A 16730-nucleotide genomic window follows, 5' to 3' on the forward strand; every position below is an offset into this window, starting at 1 on the left:
ACAATGAAGAACAATGAATCGTGAAACCAAAGTATGTACAAGTAGATATTTTTCATATATTTATGTATAAGAAAACGTTAATAAACAAGATGGACATGTAGGTTAACTGAGCATGACAAAAAAAATTTCAAGGAAAATGTATTTACAACAACCTTGAAGCATATGAAAAAAGTATTGTATCTACACGTATATTTGGTTTTAATAGTTTTTACACGAAACAGACTATTAAACAAAGTTCAATTTTCTGTATTCCATCCATTTGTGAACAAATTATTTCGGTTTATTAGTATTCTGAAATTTACGAATAAATTTTATGGACCTCTGAAGCATATCAAAGAGTTTTGAAAGAAAAAATAATACGTTTGAAAAGTAATTAGAGGGTAAGAAAACCAAAATAGGAAGAATAGAATACTAAATGATTAGTGATATAAGAAATAGGAGGAGAAGCCACAAAAGGAATAATTACACAAGAAGCAATATGTTAGTACCAGTACGAGAGAGAGATACACTCGTGGTAAAAAATAACGCACCACCCTGATTTCTGGAAATATTTTTATGTTTAATAAATTTAAATCAATGTTGCTATTGTTTGTTGCTGCAAGTAAGTATTACCGAAAATTAGAAAAAAAGATTTTTTTAATAATTTTTTTTACATTGTTTCGGCAATAGGAATCCACGCATACCGAGCTTAATTTATTCCTATACTTATATTCTACTCATTTAATTTTTTGATTTCGCTATGACGGGACTTTCAGTGGAACCGGCTCCTGGACTATTAGGTTGAACTTTAACTGCAAATCACTTACTCGAGTTGACTTAGCGAAAAATTATTTCAGACCTTTTTTGTAGGCCGTTGATTTTGCACAAAAATATCTTTTATATTACACAATAATTCGTTGAAATACATCGAAGATTCCAAAACAAAAATTCCAGTATAATTTAAATGGGAAATCAAAAATCACGAAGCGGAACCTCTAAATATTGATATTAATACTTCTAAATGTTCTTGAAAATTTAGGCTCTTCTGTTTTAAAATTAGTTTTTTCTCAATAATTTTTGAAAGATTAATAAAAAATTGACGATTCGACTTAACTTCAATCTTTAAAATTATTAAAATCTATTAAAATATTTATCAATCTTTCAAAATTTTAAAAAAAAACCAATGTTAAAACAGAAGAGATCTAAAACATTTAGATACATTAATATATTAATAGATTTAAGAAAAAAGAAATTAAAGAAATATTGATTTTAAGAGCTCAAACTTTACCAGAATTGTTTTTTCGCCATCTTGGACAATATTTTCTAGTATCTAAAAAAAATTAGTTTGGGAACTTCTGCACTATGTTATGGTCGTCTGTTTGTTGTCTTTCTTCGAGATTTTAAATACAATGTGAGAAATTTTCGGCTAACAGAAAATGATACTATTTCCTAATACATCTCGCCAATTATCGTTCGAGAATAATCAAATTTTCAACTAGCTTTTGGACTGATATGATTTACTGGGATTATCCTACGGCTTATCGTATGGACATAGTAAATATAGCATTGCTTATATAAATATGAAATATTCAATATTAATGTCCCGAGTGCATGTCAAATTGTCGATAATTTAATTTTCTCGAGTGCGCGAATGCGCACGAGAGGAAATTATGAGACAATTTGACATGCACGAGAGGGCATTTTGGCAGACTATTTCCTGAGAAAAATTTAATTTAAAATAAACTTAATTCTGTGTTTAAAATTTGTTATTCTTTAAATTATAATAAGAAGTGGGGGAAGCAGCATAGAAACACCATCGTCGGCCTCCAGTAAAGTTGTATATTCTAATTGCATTTTCAATAATTGTTCCTTTTCTTAAAATATAAAATTAAAACCAAATGATGTTTATTAATCCTAGACGAAAATTTGGCACTAGTGCAAATTATCGATAATTTGCACTAGTGCAGTATTATCGCTGAAATTTGATCGTTGCTAGGTAAACATAAAATATTACAGCTTTTTGGTTGGCTTAAATTTTTCGAAGGAAATAGTCAATGCTAAATAATATTTGGACCGAGACGTCAAAAAGACATTCCTATGAAAACAAGTTAACAATTTAACCTAAAATCAACCAAAAAATAAGTCAGGAATATACGAGGATATATTCTTAGCCTACTATAGAACTAAACAAAATTTCATTGTCAATATATTTTATTACTCAACATATCCTGCTCTTAATTGGATACATTTATTACAACGAACCTGCAACGTCTTTAGACCTTTAAAAAATTGTTTCTTCTTGCTCTGCAAACCAGACTTCCACAGTTTTTATTATCTACTCGTTGGAAGAAAATTTACGACCTTTGAAGCTTTTTTCAGTTGGGGAAAGAGATGATTGTTTTTTGTATGGCAACATGAGATTTGTGCGAAGGGGCGTTGTCCTGCAAAAACTCCTTTGGATAGCCTTCCGCGTCTTTTCTCTTTAATTTTTCCACGTAGAGTAGTCAGTAATGTCGAATAGTAAACTCCAGTTATTGTTCTACCCTTATCCAAAAAATCAATCGTGATTACTTCATGGCAATTCCAAAAAACTGAAGCAAGAACTTTTCCAGTGGATTTTTGGACACGAAACTTCTTAGGTCTTGGAGAACCAGAGTTACGTTATTCCATCGATTGTTGCTTTATTTCTGGATCGTAGAAATGTACCTAAGTCTCATCCATGGTAACAATTCGGTTGAAGAAGTCTATATCATTTTCAAATCGAGTACAGCACGCTTTTGGTCAACATTCAAACATTTGGCGATCCATTTTGCAGCAATTTTTCTCATGACCAAATTGACGTGAACTATATGATGAACGCGTTCGTATGTAAAATTCAGTGCTTCAGATATCCGTTTTAGCCCAATTCGACGGTTTGATAAAATCATGTCTTGAACTGCTTCGATATTTTCGAGGACTGACACATCAACTGGCCTTCCCGATCGGTCATCATCTTCAATGGAAAATTTACCTCTTTTGAAGCTTGAAATCCAATTTTTCACGGTCGCATACGAAGGACATTGATCACCAAGTATATTAAGCATATCTTCGTAAATCTGCTTACCTCTTAACCCTTTAAAATACAGGTACTTGATGATGGCTCGATAATACAAATAAATTTTATCAATTTTGGAATTATTGAAGGTATATCTACTTCGCAAATTCATAAATATATGCTATTCTAGTATTGTAGTCACATATAGTTTTAATGTAACTAAATTATGTAAATTATATCATCTAGGGGATAGCTAAAAGACTTTTTCAGTTCTCACTGTTCGTGGTAGTGCAGATTTCATATCATTTGCATGTTTTACTGAAGTTTTTTACTGAAGTAAACTACTCGCCTATATGAACCCGCTCTTTGGGCTTATCTCTTATCTCTATTCTTCTCCGAACAACCGTCGCTCTATGACCCTAATAAGACTAATCCAGTTACTCCGCACCATCTTGTTATAGTCTCATTCAGTTGTTATTACTATAAAATCCAGAATATTTTAAATAAACTCCTAACAACTCAATTATCAACTACTATAGTATTGTATTTGAATTCCTTGGAATATTCGTAGTTTTTGATTCACCTATTACTGAAAATAAATAGGGTAGGACGAAACGTGTAATGAGTTTAGCTGTTGAACTAGATTCCTTTTATACTTTATTATTGTTTCCTTCTTGTTTTGTATTTTCTTTCTTGATTGAATTGGCCGACAGCTTTGAGCAAATTCCATAAAATGTACTGAAATTGACAATTTGTTATGTCCTCAATTATTTCAAAAAATAAAACAATTGTTTAATCATACAGAAAAGTTTTTATTTGCGTTTTGTTCTGTATTTATTGAAAACGTCTCAATGGATGGTTTGTTTCAACTTTTGGAAACGAATCATTATTCCAAAAAACAATCGTATACTAATCGTTCTGGACATAATTGGTTGTTGTTGGGGACCAAATCTGCAGGATATGGATGATGCTGAACTATTGCAGCTGTTGCAATGCAATGACTATACATAAGAGGATAACTCATCCATTTGGAATTTATGGTAGGAATCGAGCATTCATCCTTCTCAATTCTTTATTTTCTTATACAAATGAATCCTTTATTAGTTTTTTAGCTTACAAATTTTGCTTCTCTGTACATTGTCTGTCACGAGTTTTCTCTTTGATTTTTTTTTAAATTGAGCCTGGCAATTATTATAATTGTTTAGAATTATAATTATTAATCTACAAAACTCTTAAATAATTCTGCAAGGTATATCTTCCTTCTTTTTTTATATTATTCGCTAACCTTTTCACAACTCCAGGTCCAAGATTTAGGATATTGTTTGCATATTTTTCAAAATAGAAATCCCGTTTTTTTACCAACTGTCCAACAAAGGAAAACTGCAGTACCCAAAACTGAATTTTGTAAGAATCATCACTTTTAACTTCATATGTGAATTCAGGTTAACTTTTTGCGGCATCAGGTAAGCTGTTATATTAGTTTGTACTTGAATTGGGAGCTTCCATAGATATAATAGCGGAGCTTGTTGAAGAGAATGAGCTACTAGAATTTGAACTGATAGTTTCTTCCAAAGTGTTGGTTTCTGGCAAGCAGATATATCTTTTAACTGGTGGTTCACTTTTCTAAGATTCTTCCTACACAGAATAATTTTTCCATATTTAATTTTGCAAGCCTACCAGAAACTTTTGAAACTGAATACGTCGCAGAATATTTGAAGATCAGCATAGATATAACTCAAAATTTAGTCTGTAAATAAGCTAAATATCCTGCAATATGCTCTAATGCATCACCTGTGGCATCAGGTAAATAGTTATCTTGGTTTGTACTTGATTTGGAAGCATTTCCTGATATAATAGCGGAGCTTGTTGGAGATAATGAGCTAATAGAATTTGAACTGATAGTTTCTTCCAAAGTGTTGGTTTCGTTCACGAAGATATATCTTTCAAGTGGAGGTTCACTACTTCCAAAACTTTTGTTGCTTTATACTCCTACACAGTATGATTTTTCCATATTTAATTTTATAAGCCTATCAGAAACTGGTTGAAAAACATCGCAGAATATTTAAAGATCGGCATAGATATAAATCAAATTTTAATTTGTAAATAAACTATAAAAGAATAAATACACAAAAAAATATATTTGTATTAACAGAGTATATTACCAACTGAAAAAATTCGTTAAACCACATCTAATCACACTAGACGCTGCCAATTCTGCACTGTCTCACTTTTGTCTCTATCTCCTTACGAGGGTGATGCACCTAGATGTTTCCACTCTATATTTTGCATTTATTTTGGTCCTTACATCATAATTATAGATATATGACTCATCAATTGTTACCAATCTTCCCAGAAAATGTTCTTTATCTAGACTTTACTGTGTGGAGAAACGAATGTCTTTTTGAGTTTTTTTGTGTGCATCTGTCAACATTCGTAGTGCTCATCATGCAGAAAAACATTTTCATATAGTGCTTTCTCGTGCTAGCTTCACATGAAGTCACATCTTTGAGAGATGTTAGAGTTAATTTAATTCCTCAAAGCAGGGGGACGACCCACCTCAGAAGCTAAATCCTATCGTCCCATCAGTATATCGTCCTTCGTTGTGAAAACGATGGAAAAATTTATCCCTACATTGAAACGGAACTGCTTACCAAGAAATTGATATGCATATTGGAGTGGACTGTCTTTGTCCTACATAGTTTAACCAAAAAACTGGAAAAAACTATAGATAATAAAGACATAGCACTAAGTGCCTTTTTAAAATATTGAAGATGCCTTCTCCAACAGGCCCAGACGTTTTATTCATTTAGAATTGGTAAGACGAATTAAGCATCGAGGATCATGGTAACCCTGGTGGCAAAAGAGCAATAACTACAAATCCGGGAGACGGATATCCACTACTATGATCATTATTAGTAATCCACCAATTACTTACAAAGCTATACATGCAGAGTATAAGGTCTGAGTGGTAAGTATTTTCGCTCAGAGATGGTGTGGTCAATGAAGGTCCGAGCATGAACCCCTCATAGACCATCCTAGTTGCATTTACTATGAGAAACCAAATTCAAACCTCCGCCGTTTCTATTGTGAGTTACTTCTTAAGACATTAGCTATTTGTGAAGAGAGAGATTTAATATTAAAAGGAGCAAACTGACAGTACAAAATTAAAAAATTGTTTTTGTGATGTAATTAAGTTGTTAAATTGAAAATACTTACAGATACTTCAATTGTATAGATTAAGAATTAAGTATAAAATTTTGTTTTTCAAATTAAATTTTTATAGTTAACGTGAAATGAATTATCTCACTGACTCATCGTTCTACACACGAGCCCAAATTTTGTCATTTCAAATTCGCAATGAAATACCACAATACCTTTTTATTCTTAATGCACAATAGTGTCCCTCATTTGAAGCATAATGTAAAAGAGAAGCTTAACTGCTACTTTGTTAGGTTTTCTAGTAAAAACGAGTGGAAATTTGAAATGCTTTATTCTACCATAAAAGGATTTTGAAATGTGTACAGTATTATACTAAGAATCGTTCTTTGTTATGGAGAATGTGGTTGTAGATGAAATAATAGTTGGTTGTTAGAAAAGCAAATTGTGAGTTTCTACAGACAAAGGGACGTTTGCCCGAAGGGTTACGGTTTTAAAAACGATAATAATCGTTTTGTTTTTAGAATTTCTCAATTATCTCGGGGCAAGTAAGAAATAAGTTAATTTCCCGAGTGTAATTTCTCTTTTGCTGAAGTTTAGCATAGTCTATAATCATATTTTGCTCTCCTAATCATATTTTTAACCTATAACAATGCTGTATGAAATAATATTCATGGTTTATTGATATTACTTTATTTTTTACAACGCATATTATTCTAATTTATAAATATGCATTGATTTTATCGAAAAAAATATTGATAGACAAACTTTAATAATATCTGTTATCCATATCACACAATGACAATGATTAACTTAACTCGATCATGATCTAGATGATCGGAAACTAACCCGGATCTGGTTCTCTGTTGTTTGGAAACTGATCGATTTAATCGGGTCGTAATCATATGATAGGATCCTTTTTATCCTGGGAGACCAATGCAATCAGCTGGCGGGTGGTTTCGTTTGTTATTGTTTTTTGATCTTTAAAAAATTATGAAAAATCCTTATAAGAATGTCTATGATTAGTTATCATATGCAAGTTTGCCACAACTTCTCAGCCTTTTCGGAAAGAGGAATACCATTCATACACTTGAGTCTTGGAGAGGCACACATCCGCAAATTGCCCATGTAATCTTCGATAAATTTTTACAGATTTTACATTATGTACCAAAAAACGAAAAATTATTGTTGCGCACCAGATATTGGTACATCTTTCCTATAAGTACACTAAAAAGTGAGGTTATGTGGTCCCGGCTGCTCCCTACGCTTCATAATAGACATCCAGTGTAGCCACTTTCACGATACTAAATTTTTCGGGCGCTTATTTGAAAATTCCGGTTTATATTTGAAGTAATCTCGTAAATAAGAAAAAGAATGTTAATTTGCGATATTAAAAATTATTCACTTTTTTAAGATAAACCAGGGTAATTTGGGTTTCAGGGGTAGATCACCGTTCTTAATCATGCAATTTCGTGAAATTTCGAATTTTTTATAATATATTGTACATATGAAACAGCGCAAATAGGCCTTAAGAGTTTCATTCATATTATTAACTGAGTTTTCTCTACTAAATTTCTCCATTTGATCCTATCATGTGCCTTCTCTTTCCATTTTTCTATACCAAACCTTCTTGTATCTATCTTCGCCTCTTCTAGTTCTTCCGAGGTCTTCCTTTTTCTCTCTTTCCCATTTTCTACTGCCCCGTGCCTCGGCCATCTAGCTCTTTGTGTTCTCAATATCTGGGTTTTTCGATTGAATACACTGTTTCGATAAGCAAGTTATCGTTCTCAAAGACTGTACGTAAACTATTCAGGTAAAATTTTCGATTGACAACAATTTGGAATTTAACTTTGGTTTTTTGTTTGCAATTGTTCCCCCGAATATTCAAATCGGTTACCTCTTCAAAACATTCTGTCCACTTTTATTAATAAGTCGCTTGTTAATTTTTGCGAGTTTCATATAATTACCATATAATTATCTTGCTCTTACTTCTAACCGAGCTGGGACCTTTTTCATTTCTATTTTTGATTTAGTTAACTATGTTACTAAGTCGTCCGCAAAAACAAAACAGTGGTGTTTCTGTGAAAAAATAGTCCCTGTAGTATAAAATATCCTATTACTCGACGCCGTTCTATTGATTCCTAATAATTATTGCTCACCATGTAGAAAACCAAGAAGCAGTTGCTCTCAATAGAATAATAAAATCAGAATATTTTACGTGTAATATTTCTTACTAAATAAAACTATAATTTTATTATTGGAATTTTTCATTTTTTACGTTTACATCATTGATTGTAGATGTTGCAAACTTTTCTACATAACTATATAATTATTGCTCAGTGAACAATGCACGATGTAATCCATTTCAATACTGATGATTACGATTTGAAACGAAATTCAAATAAATCAGGTCAGTAGTTTTTTTTCATCTCTATACATACACGGAGTATATGAGTTACAAAGGGACGGTTGAATAATACCGTAAATTTTTTAATGAAACACAAGTTTTTGGTTGGAAAACAATTATTTTCCAACGTAGTTTACTTTGAGGTCCATATATAATTCATCTAATATTTCTCCAATTTCGATTTGTTTTGTAGAAAAAGCGCAATTTTCCAACGAGTTCTGCTTTTTTTGGAACTTTAGGTCTAAATACCCTTACTTTGTAAATATTAGTAATAGCGAAAAACTTCAAAGTACTAATTTTGGTAAAATTTCAAGCATTGCTACTCAAGTTTTGAAATAAATTAAACATACAGCTTTATTGTTTTTCAAAATATTCTCCATTTAAATCAATAAACTTTTCCAAGCGTTCGAATCAATTTTAGAAGTCTTTTTTCCCCATTCAAATTGAGGTAAACAAGGAATATACAGCAAGTCACCAAACAATTCGATGTTTTGACTTTACAAAACCTTTTTTGTTTGAACTGATGTGTGGGAGCTCGCATTGTCGTGTGCTGCGATTGATTTCCCTGATTTTTTCGAATCCTTCTGGCAAGCACATGCTGGTGTATCACTCGGATTTGATAGTTCCACTTTGCTCTAATGGAACGGTGGCGACATGTTCAGTTTCTACGAAAGAACAGACGACCATTTGCTTCGAAGTGTTTTCACCTGTCAAAATTAAATATATGCGAGTGGAACTAATGCCCATGTATACCTCAATCTCATTCTTTTTGTCACAACAGCGGTTTTTCGATGACTCTCACGAAGTTTATTCTGTAGCGAAGTTCGACCCCGAATGAATTCGGAAAATTAGCAAAACACCATCACCAAAAATCGAAGCGAGTTGATCGGCACATTGATGTTAGTTTAATCTGCGATTTGATACCATTTTTTAACCAAGGTAAATGTTTCAAGAATCTGTAAACAACTCAAATAGCACTCGTATGACAACACGTTCTGAGTATGTTCACAATGTCAATGGCAATGTCATAGTTGACATATTCACATCACTGTTGCTATATCTTAAAACCGTTCTTGATAGATCTATTTTGGACACATCAAAGTAACTTCAAGAGCTTACCCAGAATTCGCATTTGAGAACCAGATTTAATGACTGATAAATGGAAGAAAAAAATATTTTCAATGACTCTATATATGATACTTCTTTGTATTTGAAAATTGTCGCACGTATAATTCAATCCTACGCGCAAATAATTTGTTTTTATTGTAGAGCGGTGTAATTGAAATAAAAAAAAATGCAATAATGACATCCAATACAATTGCATAAATATTTATTATACTGCAAATAAGAAAAACCTTTCACTTTTTTTTAGACAATCTCGAACTCAACCGAGTTTTGCGCAAGGTAAGGTCGCGTGTGCATCACCCTTAACCGAACTTCTATCACTCACACTGTAAAAAATGACTTAAATTACTGAACCTTGATGACTGGCATTACGCTACTCAAGGACGCACATACATTTTCATTCTCTGTATAACTTTTAAAAACATTCAGTAGACCACGGTAAACCATAAACAAAACACCACGAGCGGATTTCTATAGATGAGTAGAAGGGAAGTCGCTGGAATTTGAAAAAAAAAATGTTGTGAAAATATTGTGAAAAAAGTGTTACGATTTGATTAATGAGATACGATAACGTGGTGATTTATTCTTTTGTAATAACGGTGAGATCTGCAGCTCCAACAGAGAATTATTAGAATGGAAAAGATTTAGGTATGTTTTTTCGAAATAAAAATTTAATTATTTACATTCTCCCGTATTGATCCGCAAATTATGAGAGAAAACTAGAGCTAGTTTTTGCTAGAGCAATTATAGTCCAAGAGCTAGTAGCTCGTGTTCTAGGTTAGGTCAAGGTGTAGTATGAAGTGTTTTCCAATTTTAATATGTTTCAAATAAAAGGTGGGAGACCTGTGTTTGCTCGATCCAACCCGGGACATCAGGTAAAAAAGTAAGGCTCATTCAGACATGCTGAGCTTCAGCGTAGTTGGTCGAGCGCGCATCACTAGAAAATGATTTAGTATTCATACATGCTAGTTTACTGGCATGCTTTTTCGCGATTTCAGTTGAGGATACTCAGGTTCTTTGTATGTAGTAAATTTTTCCTGGTTGGCACCACCATGTGCATAACTGCATGTAATCTGTCATTCCATTTGATATTCATTTTATAAACGTCGTCCGCCCCATTCAATCCTTAACTTTTATTAACTCCTGATTATAAGTGGATCTCATGTTTTTTATTTCATTTCTCACATCTTGAATTGTTGAGGGAATTTTAACCCAGGATGCTGCTTAAAAACTATTCAGTACGTCCCAGGACGGTACAAAACTAGGACATGTCCTGGGAAAACGGGATGGTTGACAACCCTATTCTAAGATAGTTATGTGTCACAGCGGCAGCGGTGTTTTGTATGAGACCCTTAACAAAAAAAAATATGAGACGAAGTAAGATAAAAACAATGGGTCCGGGTATAGAATGCTGATCCAAATAATAATGTTTTAGTTTTTATAGTTGAATTGTTAGTAAAAATTCTCGTGATTAACATACGTCTGTTTGTAGTATTTTTATTAATTAAAACGAAATTAAAAATATTCCATTGTAGTCATTTCGTAGTAGTTGGTGATATAATCCAAACTGAGCTATCGAAAGGAACAAAGGTGAATGCAAAAAAAGAACAGTTGGTTTAGTTGACAATATAATGTGACTTATAGTGGAAGGGAGTTGTTTTGGGTAACTCTTTTTTCTGCCTTGACTGCTTAACTTCATTGTGGAAAAAGAAGGATTATTTTCTTCCTAACAGAGCTATTATTTTCTTATTCGTTTCCAATGGGAAATTGAATATGATCTGATGAAATGACTGTCGTTACAGTTTTGATAAATTGTGTTCTAGGACCCTAAAATCCGCAAATAGGTATTCTAAAAAGAATCTCGATTCAAATGACTCTAGTTCATATACGAGAAATCGATTCTATCCACCAATACATACTCGCATATCAAATATAAGATTGGAGTAAGGTCCAAAAAAACGAGTTCTAGGTAATAGATGTTTGTATGGTCCAAGGATGGGTATTGCATAGACGGTTAGGTACTAACATACACCTTTTGTAATTCCAGAGGGAATCTGTTCTGTACATTCTTCAGGTTTATGGTTATGAACCAAATTTAGCTTATACAGGAAGAAATGAGCTTGGTTTGGTGCGGTTAGGTCATTTAATTATAAAAAGGGAATTCAAATATAAAAGACTAGTGTCGAAGCCTTCAAAAATGGTAAATAGTGAAAGAAAATAATAGAATGAAACTCATTGGAAAAGGAGGGGAATATTTTTAAATGGAAGGTAAAATAAATTAGGAGCGATCTGAGTTCGGGAAGTGGGAGGAGATGAATTTTTTTAAGGGTGAAAAATGATTTATTCCGATTTCCTGCAAAACTACAAATCCTATGGAAAAAAGCTGAATCACACTGTAATTTATTAGATTTAAAGTATTTACTTTTTTTCTTTATTTTGACTTAATGTCGAAAAGGCGCCCTAATTTTCAATTTAAAATTCTCGCATCAAAATATCACCTTTTTTCAAAAATTCGATGTGCTTTTTTTTCATAGAAATCTCTAATTTCTGGTGGTTCAAAAATATATATACATTACCATAGTAAATGTTCTCTAGAAATGCAAAAAATCGTAAAAGACTCGAATTCGATTTTTTTTCAATCATTTTGTACAATTTTGAGCTATTTATCAAAATTTATACTTTATTACTCAAAAAAGGTGAGATTACATGTTACATTGATAAACGAGAAATACACTACACCGAAATAAAAAAATCAGTTACTGTCACAACAGTACCAGCAGCTACTTCAACCGAAAGAAGGGAATGTACTCGTAGAAAAACCTCAGACACTAAACCATTTTTGCAAGAAAAATTTTTATCTAACAAGAAAAAAACAAGATAAAATGATAAAAATTTTAATGAAAATATTAGTTACAAAGATTTTCCTGTAAACAAGTAGAAGAAGATGTCGATGCTGACATAATTAAATCCTCGATAGAAATTGCCTGAGATACTAATAAAAATATCATTGTTGTGGGTCAAGAACTTGATCTTCTGGCCCTTTTAAATCGATTAAATTCAAAAAATCATAACTTTTATTTTCTTAAAACAGGTTCTGGAAATGTGAAGGATTTACTTTTCACGTCTAATAGTTTCAAACATGAATCCTTCAAAAATATTGTTGCATTTCTGCATTGTTTTTCCGGTTGCGATACAAAATCTGGATTTGTCTGAAAAGGAGAGAAAAATGTCGTAAATTCATTATTAGACGCTAAAAATTTGTCAAATTTAGCTAATATTTTTTATAAGAATGATGCAAGTAAAGAAGATATAAAAATGGATTACAAGTTCATCAAATCTATTTATAAATGTAAAAATGGAAAAATAACATTCAATCAATTGAGATTTCAAAAATATCTTTCATTTTGGCAAACCTCCCACCCACAGGGCATATTATCAGCTTCAAACTTGGTTGGGTAACGAACTGTCAGCAACAGATTGGGGCTGAAAACAACATCAACGTGGCCTTAGGCTCAAATTTACAGAATAGGAATTAATTTCAAAAGTATTGCTTAAAACTATTTGCTGCAGCTGTGAAACTGGATGTAACAGTTAAAACGTGGCTGCCAAAAACGTGGTGTAAAATGCGCAAATTTAAGTTCAAACTGTCATTCTTTTGAAAATTGCTCCAATATGGAAGAAAAAACCTACGAGGAGGTTAATGGTTCAGTTGCAATAGTGGATGAAAAACCAATGCAGAATGGAAATAATATTGGAAACTAAGAAGGTGATGGAAGATTTCAAAGATCAACTAGAATAATTACAAAGGATTGTCCAATCTAACGATGAAGGAATGCCAAGGAGAGACAAAAACTAATGGATAACTGATTAGTATTCAAGATAAAGTATTTGTTGATAACAAGATTAACGTTTTTAAAAATACTATAATGAATAATGTAATCAGAATGAGGTATCTGTATATTTATATTTTATGAGATTTTCTATGATAAGAATGTAATTAGAATTAAATAAATGGAGTTTTTAACTGTTGAAAATTGCAACAATCAAATTTTTTTGATGATATTGTACATAATCGTTATTTTCGAATTCGTTTTTTTTCGATTTTCGCTTTTACTAAGAACATTTACAATAATAATGTATATATTTTTTTAAACCATCATAAATTAGAGATTTCAACGAACAAAAACCACACCGACTTTTTGAAAAAAGGTGATATTTTGACGCGAGAAGTTTCAATTGTAAATTAGGGTGCTTTTTTGGTTTAAGTCAAAATAAAGAGAAAAAGTAAAAAAAATAAAATAGCAAAAACTTGGTTATTTAAAAGTGTCACATAAATTTTGAGATTATGTGAAAAATAATTAAATACCAAAGTTGTCGATCTTTTCATTACCTACAACTTCACCATTTAACTCACCCCCTCCCACTTCTCTAACTCGGGTCCCTCATAATTTATTTTTCCTCTTATTTTCATCATATTCCTCTCCTTTCCCAATGGGTTTCATCCTACTGTTATTTTTTTTTTGTTTCAAAAATTATCGACCCTGGTCTATAAAGTATGTGTATCATGTAAAAACCTAACAGTTCGCTTTTGTAAGAAAGTCCATCCGGATTGTTTTTTGAGTAGATTAATAATTTTGTAATACATTTTTTAATTGATAAAAAACTATTTGATGTCCTTAAATACCGAATTCCTTGATTGAAATTACTCCTCAAATGATCAGAAGCAACTTAAGCGTAACTCCATTGATGATTATTTGTTATTCATTTATTTACGACCATTTTGAAACAAAATGATTAAAAAAACAATTTTGAAAAAAGTTTTGGGCATTAAAGGGTTTAAATTATTGCAAAGCACCATAAAATATCAGTGGTCTCAAATACTTGGAAGCATAATTGACAGAGTAAGAAGACTGATCCAAAGTAAACCATGTGGATGTACTAACATTTTATTGAATTAGAATAATTAGATGATCATGAACATAATTATTAGTTGAAGAGGCAATACTCGAAGATGAGTGAAGCGGGGATCACAGTGAGATTGATGTGCATGTCTGTACATCGTATTTAACATGTTATTTTGCTAGACTAAACAAATATGTTTGGTTGCCTTGTTGTTATTGTTATGTTCAAAATTCAAGGGGACTATGATTCTAGAATACTATGTTTAACCATAAAAAAAACATCGCGATTACTGTCTTATTCGTATTTATGTCACGGTTCTCATTTCAATTACTTGGTTTTTATGATTCGAATAAAAATCGTACCTACAAGTAAACGGTGCAAAGGTTACAAAAATCAAATCAAGAATCAAGACGCGGAAAAGTTCCATTAAGTGATTCGCTTCAACTATTCAGTACAATGGCGTTTAGCGCTTAATGACCCTATTATGTAATTTCTAGATAAACATAATTTTTTTCTAATTAAATCTTTTTATATCCTACATAACACAACAAGATTAAATATTAGTTTTTAACTAGTATGTCATTTCGAATGGTGTTGCGGGTTGAAAACTCAAAACTGTATCAGAGTTTTTTAAAATGCCAACATTTCGATCTTTTATTTGATCTTAATCGAGGCTTTACGATACGAGTTACCGATGTGCCTTATGTGTTGTCGATAGTTTTGAAAAACCCAGGTGAAGATGTCATTGTTTAAATTATTGTCCTTCCTAGTATGTAATTTCGAATGGTGTTGCGGGTTGAGGACTCGAAATAAACTGTCCAAGAGTTTTTTAAAATGCCAACGTTTCGATCTTTTATTTGATCTTTATCAAGTCTAAAAATATATGGTACATTATAACTCAAACGTTGTTTATCTTCATCAACGTTTGAGTTATAATGTACCATATATTTTTAGACTTGATAAAGATCAAGTAAAAGATCGAAACGTTGGCATTTTAAAAAACTCTTGGACTGTTTCATTTTTAGTCCTCAACCCGCAATACCATTCGAATATAATTTCTAACCTTTCACTTTATAATGCCGCGAATAATTTACTTTAAAACGGACTATTTTACAAAATAATTTTTAAGCATTGGCATCTAACAGAATCATATATACGGAGCGGCTCAACAAAAACGTACAGAAGAAGATATTGACGAAACAAATCAGAAATCGGTTTTTTTTTTGTTGTATTGATGACTTTTAATATATTTTCTAAATATGCTGCCTGTCCCATATAGATAGTATCGTAATGATTACAGGGAGCTTCATATTTTTTGGTGTTTCAGATTTAAGTTTAATGTTTTTCCAATTTCCTAATTCATTTAAACCGTTTTTCAATGGAGAGGCAAATTCATATACACTGTCTTCTATTTACTTAATTTATTTAAATACTTACAATAGACTTAAGTAACTTATATTATAATTGACTTATCACTACTTTTATAATTAAGTATTCACTACTTTATAATTACTTTTTTAATTTATTCAAATTCACCGGTTACTTTTCTACTCGTATTTTGTTTCGTTTATTATGACTTTTAATTATAGAACCAACTCTTGATGCTAAACAAGTTCGAATATATATCAAAAAAAATTCTAAAATTCTAGAAAGTAAAAAAACAAATAAATGGAAAAGCCTTTCTATAAATCTTATATTACATAAAAACCGACATCAAACCAATTTCACAAAATTTTTGACTTTCATCCTACCGAACAGGACCGGATTCTCGGTCCATATCGTGGACGAGTTCGAAACATTAGTTTCGTGGCTTGTTTTAGTTCCATATTTATTAGAATGATTTGAGAAAGTTCTTATACATACGAGTATGGTGCCAGAAGTACCTGGCTCAACAAAAAAATTTTATAATCTCTTTTTAACTCCATACACTTTTCCCAGCGATATTCAACAAGTTCGATACCCTTTCGATGCCGACATCACCTCTTCATTGTAGGAAAATCTTTCCCCACCGAGCCATTTTTTCAAGGGAACAGAAAATTATCCGAGGGAGCTGAATCTGGAGAACTGTGTGCAATAGGTAGCAGTTCAAACTTTACTTCTTTAATTTTGACCATTGCAATGGCTGGG

At 31.8% G+C, this 16730-nt stretch overlaps 2 protein-coding genes across 3 annotated transcripts in view; one reads left to right on the plus strand and one right to left on the minus strand.

Annotated features, from left to right (window-relative positions):
- Positions 1–16730, minus strand: part of LOC130896715 (calcium uniporter protein, mitochondrial) — a 183023-nt gene that overhangs the window by 74452 nt on the left and 91841 nt on the right. The window lies entirely within an intron of this gene.
- The window catches only part of LOC130896714 (protein javelin), a 42497-nt gene continuing 35787 nt past the window's right edge, over positions 10021–16730 (plus strand). Inside the window, exon 1 of the mRNA XM_057804986.1 lies at positions 10021–10349. The gene's annotated coding sequence lies outside the window, so the exon portion shown is untranslated. The remainder of the gene's footprint in view (positions 10350–16730) is intronic.

The sequence above is a fragment of the Diorhabda carinulata genome, chromosome 7 (assembly GCF_026250575.1).
Source record: "Diorhabda carinulata isolate Delta chromosome 7, icDioCari1.1, whole genome shotgun sequence".
Taxonomy (NCBI): Eukaryota; Metazoa; Arthropoda; class Insecta; order Coleoptera; family Chrysomelidae; genus Diorhabda; species Diorhabda carinulata.